The following is an 8,953-nucleotide window of genomic DNA, read 5'->3' as shown; positions in this document are numbered from 1 at the left end:
TGTGAGTGTCATTAATTTGGCCACTGGTTTTTTGTTGGGTGACCTGAACTGTTATATATTAAAATAAAAAAATACAGTTAATGGGAGTGGCACCACCTCTTATGATACCACTGCATTTAGGTTGTGTGCATGTTATTCTAATTTATGGTCTGATATTGATTGCTGGGGCTGCAATCCTATCCTATTATCTGGGAGTAAGCCCCACTGACTACAATGGGACTTGCTTAGTAGACATGCATGGAATTGGGCTCACAAGGAGGTCTATCATGGGGGTGACATGCTGAGCTCTCGCGCCAGGCAATGAAAACCTTAGTAATGCCTCTGTGTGAGAGATAATGACAGGATTTCTTTGCAAAATGCATTCTTAAGCCGGCACCTTTAAATGTTTCTCATCAAGCTACACTCCAAAGAGGCAACGAAGCAACATTTTCAGGGGAAAGTTGAGAAGGAAGGAAGAAAAGTTTGGACTCCATGCATTGTGTACCTTAAAAAATCCATCTTTCAGGGCCAGTCAGAAAGGGTTTTTGTTCTTCTGTAGCAACTGGTCCTCTTTTACGGCTCTCCAACTTTACCTGGGCAGCAGGTATTTGTGCACCTGTCTGAAAAAGCGCTAGATGAATAGCTGGAGGTGTCTATGAGACTGTCACATACTGTCATATACAGCTAGACTGTCACGTACAGCTAGCCCAGGGGTACCCTAACTTTTTGGCAGGAGGGCTGCATCTAATATCAAGGGCTGGAAAAAAAAATAACGTTTTAATTTAAATAAATTTGAATAAGTATATTATTCAAATATTTATATTAAATTTGAATAAATTTCAATACCCATGGATTAGGAAAAAATCTCTGATAGGCCAGAAGCACCACAGACCTGGTTCCATGATTTCTCCCAACAGATAAGTTTTCCTCTTACCCTGAACAGCAGAAATTAATTTTTTTTTAAATTTCTGAAAGGCCAGAGGCTCCACAGACCTGGTTGCATCAAACCAGCAAATAAGTACAAACAGCGCACATGCTAATGGCTGCCCCAACACCCCAAGGAGATTAAATAAAGAGAAGTAAGTCAGAGGCAACAAAACCCTTGAACCAAAGACAGTAAAACACACATGTTGGCATCCTTCAGTCTCGGAAGACTACGGTATCGCACTCTGAATAGTGGTTCTGGAACAGTGTCCTCTCCAGTGTGTGAAGCCAGGGTAAAGTAGGTATGGAGGATAGGTTGTTTCCCATGCAGCAAATCCCCCCTCTCCACGTCGCTGAAATGGTCCAATGGAAAGGCAGAAGCCAATACGGTTGGTTCCAGCAGCGTCGCAGGAGTTGCCAGAACGTGACTGTGTTCAGCCATGAACCGCCTCAAGGACTCTGGCTCCGGATTCTGCCTCGAGGTTGACTCCTGAAGCCTTTCCTATAACTGGATGTAGCCACAAGGCAGTGGAGGTTTGGGATCAGAGTTTTCCTTCTCTCAGATGAGCTGCCGTCCCAGGCTGACGAGTCCCATCTACCCGGTGAAAACACAGATTGAGACATGACTGTATCACAGGCAAGGAAAAAAGTGGAATGATTGGAAATTTGGTTTCACCAGAGACAGCAAACCAATTCAGCCCATGGATCTGATGGCCACACTCCCAACCCCGCCCCACTTTCTATCCTTGTATTTGTTTCGCATCACAAGCTAGAGAACTAGCCTAAATCTGAGAGCTTGGGCTACAAAGAAGTGGAGTGTCTGGGTGTTTGAAAGAAAGGTGGGACTTATATTCTTAAACATCTGAGCAAAATCATGAGGCTACCAACAACATTTAGTGTCTGCTAAATGGAACTTCATCTTCTGAGGGCAGCCTATCTTTGAGTACTAGATGACGGAAACAAGCAGGATGGCCAGACCATCCCACAGCCTCTCTGAGCCTCTGGCTGTGATAGAAGCAGGATGTTGGATTCTTTTGGTCTGATCTAGCAAGACAGTTCTAATGAGGTGTCCTCAATAACTCTGTTTGCAAATCTGGGCCGCAGGCACTGTGGTGAGAGTGTGAGGAAAAGTTAGGACGCAAAGCACGGCCGATTCATGTCTTGCACAACATCGGCATATGTAATCAGACAAAAGCACAGGGCTTTTGTGGTTATTGCTCAATGAATCTCTGGGAACTTGTCCAAGTTTCATTCGTGGAGGACTGTGGCTCTCTCAGAATGTGTTTTTTGGGTGGGGGCGGATTTGACCCGAGGAGTTCTAGGTTTGCTGGTGCAAGACCTTGCACTGGTGAAAATTAAAGTCCTCCGTTGCTCTTTTAGCTTGTGTTGCCGAGACTGTCAAGGGTGCTGACAGATCCGATGGCGCTTATCAGGATCACTGCAAACATTTCTCGGCTGCCTTTCTGTGCAGAGACCTCCGAGGCAGCTTGCAAACATATGGAAATGAGACACAGAAATTCACAGCATCCCCTATTATAGGAAAACACAAAACACACCATCAAGTTAATGGAATGGAATCATGAATAAAGCAGCAGGCGGGGACCTCCAGAGGCTCTCCTAAAAAAGGGGCCAGTTTGGCCTGCTGTCTGAAGGCCAACATAGGAGTGAGAGTTTTTTCCCCCCAAAGAGTAGCATTTCCTTGGCTCTGAGTCACAGATAAAATGCTATGCAAAATCTCCAGCTTTCAGCAATGGGCGTGTGATTTTGTTTGCACTTCCTCAAGAGCGTTCCTCTGCACAACGTATTTTGCTTCCATTGCCCACTTCTCCTGTGAAGACTGGGTAGAGACAGGTCCTCACTCTGGACAAGAGAGTGACTAGCGGAGGTGGGTGGTGGGCTTGATAGGGCATGGGGTCTGCCAGCAAGCACCAGCACAATGGCCTAGCTATGAGATATAGCAGGGGTGCCCAAACCCCGGCCCTGGGGCCACTTGCGGCCCTCGAGGCCTCTCAATGCGGCCCTCAGGGAACCCCCAGTCTCCAATGAGCTTCTGGCCCTCCAGAGATTTGTTGGAGCCCACACTGGCCCAACACAGCTGTTCTCAGTGTGAGGGCGACTGACCTCTCATGTGAACTGTGGGATGAGGGCTCCCTCCACTGCTTGTTGTTTCATGTCTGTGATGCAGTAGCGGCAGCAAAGGAAAGGCCGGCCTTGCTTTGTGCCAGGCCTTTTATAGGCCTTGAGCTATTGCAAGACCTTCATTCATTCATATAAGTTCATCTTTAACATATTCATTTATGTAAATTTATTCAAATTTTAAATGTAAACTAATTCTATCCCCCCACAGCCTCCAACACAGTGTCAGAGAGACAATGTGGCCCTCCTGCCAAAAACTTTGGACAGCCCTGAGATATAGGATGCAGTATGGAGAATGAACGTAAGAAGAGCCCTGCTGGATTAGGCCAGGGGGCCACCAGATGGCCCAGGGAGCAACCAAAACAAGATACCTGCATCCTGTTGCCACTCCCCGGCAATGGGCATGTCAGGGATAGCCTGCTTCTAAAACCTGGAGGTTTTGTATACCCATCATGGCTTGTAACTTGTCCTGACCACTCTAATCCCCTTTGAAAGTCATCTAGGCCAGGCGCCATCACCATATCTGTTGGCAAGGAGTTCCACAGACTAATTACACACTGGGTAAAGCAAATATTCTTCTGTATGTTCCAACTCTCCCAGCGTCTCCGAGGAATGATGGGAGAACTGTTCCCAGTTCTTTGTCGAGCATTCTGCAAGGGGGCCTTGAAATGAGGAAACAAATCAGGAAGGCGTCAAGGAGAGACAGAGGCTTCGTGTAATTGTGGGGAGCCTCCGGAGGTTCCCATGTGGACCCCTTGTGTCCGTAGATGGTTAAATCCATGGATACAGCACACATGGATGTAGAGGGTCCAGTGTATCAGGACACACCTGCATTTTCAACTCAGTTGCTATGTGCCTGCTTTTCCTGATATTTCCAGACACGAGGCTAGAGACTGACTTTTTGTAATGGAAGCTGAAAATTTAGGGAGGGCCTGGAGTATCTTTGAAGGGAGCCAGCCGCCCACAGAGCCTGCACGGCACCTCACAGCATTTGGGGACAAAAGAGTATTGGGTAGCTCAAAGAGGGATAACAGAATCACCGGCCTCTACAGTTCAACCGGAACAGTCCAAATTGCACAGCCTCATTTTCAATGTCAAGCTATCTGTACAGGATTTCAGAGGAGGAAGCTCCCTCCATAGGAAGCGTTTTTCCCTTGGCCTTCTCCTCTATAGTTTGGAGTGCTTTAGTAATTGAGTTTTTTCAGCTGTGAAGTCTTTGAAGCAGACCGTTTATTCTCCGAGCTGGAACCCTTTCACCTCCGTCTCGCATGGAGAAGTTGCGTAAAGAGGAGATCGAGGCTACTTTCCATCACCAAGACCACAGACCTCAAGCCAGCACAATTCCTGGAACTGGCACCAATGGAAAGGCGCATACTGGGGTCACATGCCCGCAGGTTCTCTTTGCTAAATCTGGTTCCAGTGACAAGGAGAAAGGGGTGGTTTGGGGGCTCTTAAAGCAAAACTGGAGCTACCAGAAGGGAGAATTTCTATCACATGTAGCCAGGGAAGCCACATCTCAGATGAATTCTTAGGGGCGCTTTAAAGTTTTCATTTCCCAATTCAGCTGCAGCGCAGATCCGAGTGGCCACAATGCCTAGGCTGGGACTTTACCCAGGGTAAGGGGATGCATGTACCCCTACCCCAAGGAGACCTCCAGCCTGCTCCTTCCCAGTGCTGGATACAGCATCAGCCGAGTGGCCCTGAGGTACCAGGGCTGGTTAGGATTGTGTTGAAAACTTTGGGCCTTTGGACCACCTGTTACCAAAAAGGGCTGTTATGTTTTAAGGGGAATTATTATATTACCCTTTTGGAAACCTCAGGATCGCAGGCTAGATAACAAGACAGCGTAATGCAAAGAAATTCCTTGTTTAGCTTAAAGAGGAGACTGGGAGAAAGATAACTTTCAATCAACGATTATATTTTTATTACAAAACACATAGGTAAACATAATGCACATGGAGAATTGATAAGTATAGGTTTCTAGTACTTGTGTCTAGTGTACCTAGCTTTATGGTGGTTGCATGTGCCGTGTATTTGGTGCATCCGAGAAGGAATCAGAAAAGGATAGGTTGTAGGGAAGGATTTTAGGGGTCCCTGGTCTGCATAACCCAGTTGCTAACTAAGATGGGGAGAGAATGGGAGAAATAGGTGGGGGAGAAGGGAAAAGATTCCAGATGCAAGATATAGTTACCTGTCCTGGGAAGCAGTTGGGGGTGTGTGGAAGAGTCCTATTGAGGACCTGTGCCTTGGGGGGCAGCCAGAGAGAGAGACCATGTGGCCGGAGCTTTCTCTTAAAGGGTTGTGGCTGACCTGAAATGACCCGGATGTGGCCTCCTGGATGCACATGCTCAGTACACACAGTGGTACACGTGGAGTATGTAAAACAGTGGAAGGGTCCAGAAATCAGCTATCAGCAAAGGCTGACCCTGGGGGAGGGGGGGGTAGCTTGCTTCCTGTTGCTACTGGACTTTGGAGTCAGGATGTATCTTAATGGCTGTGATTTAGTTAACAACAGGTGGAGGCTAGGTACTTAGACTTTGCTGCTAAAGTCTTCCTCCCTTATGGTGTTTGCATATGCAGTGATTGGCTTAAACAATAAAGACATTTAAACAATGGATTTACTCTTCCAGTGTCCCTAGAGAATTGAGTGAGCTTGTGACTTGACTCCTTTGTGGCCTGTAAGAGAAGTTTTAGGCCTGCATGATATTTTAAAATCATAACTTGGAAGGGAAAAGGGGATTTTCACGTAACACACCAGGCTCCACAGTGGTTGCTCTCGCCCTTGCCTTCAATCTCATTTTAGTTAAGAAACTGCCAGGTTATTACACAGAGAACAGACAGCTGGCTGGGAGACACCGCCAAGCACAATCTCCCCAAACCTGTAGCCAAGGGGTCAGAAAAAGTAGCATTTTCACAACGTTGTATAAGAAGTGACACACGTCAATGATAGATAGCAAAACAAGGGAGTGGGAGGAATCAGAGATAAGGCTATGACACTTTCCCTAGTCCACAGGGCAATGTTACTAAATATGGAGAGCAGTTAAGGAGAGGAAATGTTTACCACTATGTTTACACTGGCCTGACTCACTTCCATGGCTTGGCCTGCCCTCCGTGTCACATGGTCAAACCTGATCTGCTGTGTATTCAGTGGGGCCTCCTTATCCGTGGGCTCAGCAGCCACGTTTCTGAGCATCTGTGGGTGGTTAGTTTCTGTGGCACCCTGCAACCCCCTTCCCCGGGATTTCAACACCTGGGATTTCAACATCCGTGGACTTAGGAGTTCAAAGGCGATCATGAAACCAATCCTCAGTGGATCTTGAGAGTCCACTATACTCTGATGGCAATTTGTCCCTGGTTGGCTGCGATCCTTAGCGTGCCTGATCTGGGAATGAAACTAAAACAGGAGACCTGGGCAAAGAGGCACTGCATGCAGGCAATGGCACCAAAACTGCAGAAGTTGGGGGAATGAAGAGCAGGATTCGTCTGGCGGAGCGGGCAGGAGGTCTGGTCTAGAGGGTTGAGCCTCCGTTTGCCTGAAGATAATATCCGAAGGTTGCCAGTTTGAGGCCACCGGCACCGTGAATTGTGAGACCTTGAAACAGCTGACAAGCCAAGCCGAGTTATTCCACCTGCTCTTGGAGAGATGAAGGAGCTGCTTGTCAGCCTGCGTGGGAGGAACCTGGAGGCCAGAAAGTGATAATAGACCATAAAAGATCCATCTGAAATGTTGTGGTTCTTGAAAGATAGACCTTTCTTCAACTGTAAAAATCCCTACGGGGATTTAGAACAGCCTGCCTATGTAAACCGCCTTGAATTAAAGTCTGAGGAGAAATCTGACGACCAAGAAAGGCGGTATAGAAATGCCTGTATTATTATTATTATTATTTTGTTAAAAGGTAAACATTTGTATTCAGTGTTGCGGGGGGTGGGGGTGGTGTCATTCATTTATCCTAGCTTATTCTACTCCCCCAGAACAGCTATTTCCAGCCCCCCAACCAAAACCAAGCAGCACAAATATATGAAACAGCACAAATATATACCATTTCACTTGAGGCTGAGCTGTTACGCCCACAGGTTTTAATTCCACATGAATGCGTGTGCACCTCTGAACCCGGAGAAAAGGCCACCTTCATCGTAAGCAGAAACTGCTCCATCTCAACACAGCAAACTGCTAGCTCAGGTTATTGCTGACCTTATCAAGGCACAGCTTGTTTTTCTATCAGTTAATCAGCTTGGTGGAATCTTTTTTATTACACCGTAATCTTTTATATGAATGAAATAGCTTTGACAGGTGACAGATAAAAGAGCTTTCAGGAGTAAAAACAGCTTTCTAACTAGGGAGCGCAGACCAGCTCCTTGCACCAGAGAAGCTTCTCTCTCTTTTTCTGGAATCTACCTTGGAGACATCTTTTATTCATTTATTTATTTAATAAATTTCTATACCACTTTTCTAAAAACCCAAAGCAGTGTGCAACTAACAAACACATAAAGTTGCAACATTAGAATCAGCTATAAAAATAAAAACCATCAAAGCAATTTAAAAGATAACCATAAAAGAGCAGGATTAAAATGTCAGCACTATAAAAGTGAAGAAGGGGTCCCTAAGGAGTGCCTCCCTCCCCAAAGGTCAGGTAAAACAAATGGGTCTTCAAACCCCAGCAGAAACCATATACTGAAGAGGCTGCCCTCAGCTGATTCCAGAGGCGTGGTGCCACAACCAAGAAGGCCCTACACCTGACTGTCATGTCCCTGGCTTCAGATGGAGGAGGTACCCTAAGAAGGGCCCTCTCTAATGATTGCAGGGGACGTGCAGGAATATATGGGGGGAGGAGGTCCTTGAGGTATCCCAGCCCTATGCCATATAGGGCTTTAAAGTTCATCACCAACAGCATGAATTGGATATGAATTTTACAGACATGAGAGAAACAGGACCGTTTGGGGTCAACAGAGGAACCCACCTAGAACATAATTAAAGAATATTACAAAGCCAGTTTCATAGCCAGCAGACAAGGATCGAAGCGGCCGCACAGATTGTGTAACCAAGGTCAGGCAGGAGTCAAGGTATAAAGCAGGAGTGGGAATGCATAAAAGGCAGGTATGCAATAGGTCAGATACACAAAGCTTTAGTCTGGGGGAGGGCAGGTTCTGGGTCTGTAAGCTTTGTGGCTAAATATTAATGAGAACTGGAAGCTCCCTGTTTTAAGCCTCTAAACATTATACCATATTACTTTTTTAATATGGGGAACTTAATCATGCCATCACTTCATGGTTAGAAAACCGGAACCTAGAAAAACAGCAGCTATATTATTTTTCTTCATTTAATCTTTTGCATGATCAGTATTTCATTTCCTGAAAAGTTGGGGTTGAAAAATCTGATTCACTTTTTGAAACGAGGCCCCCCCCCCTATTTACATAAGAACATAAGAACAGCCCCACTGGATCAGGCCATAGGCCCATCTAGTCCAGCTTCCTGTATCTCACAGTGGCCCACCAAATGCCTCAGGGAGCACACCAGATAACAAGAGACCTGCAAGGCTTCCTGGGAATTGTAGTTAAGAACATAAGAACAGCCCCACTGGATCAGGCCACAGGCCCATCTAGTCCAGCTTCCTGTATCTCACAGCGGCCCACCAAATGCCCCAGGGAGCACACCAGATAACAAGAGACCTCATCCTGGAGCCCTCCCTTAACCTTCTGCCCCTGCCAAGTCTGAGGGGCACTTAAAGTATAAAGTAAAGCTTATACTTATAGTATAAAGAGGGTGCAAAGCATTAAATTTTGCAGGGAGCCTCACTGTCCCATGCAGGCGGCCCCTCCCCTTCAGAGCCATTCCGGGCCACTAGAGCAAAATGAAGGAGCACAACTCTGTTTTGGTCTAGCAGCCTGAAATAGCTCTGAAAGAGAGGGGAAGGAG

Source organism: Tiliqua scincoides, chromosome 13, assembly GCF_035046505.1.
Source record: "Tiliqua scincoides isolate rTilSci1 chromosome 13, rTilSci1.hap2, whole genome shotgun sequence".
Classification (NCBI taxonomy): Eukaryota; Metazoa; Chordata; class Lepidosauria; order Squamata; family Scincidae; genus Tiliqua; species Tiliqua scincoides.
This window is presented reverse-complemented; position numbering follows the sequence as displayed.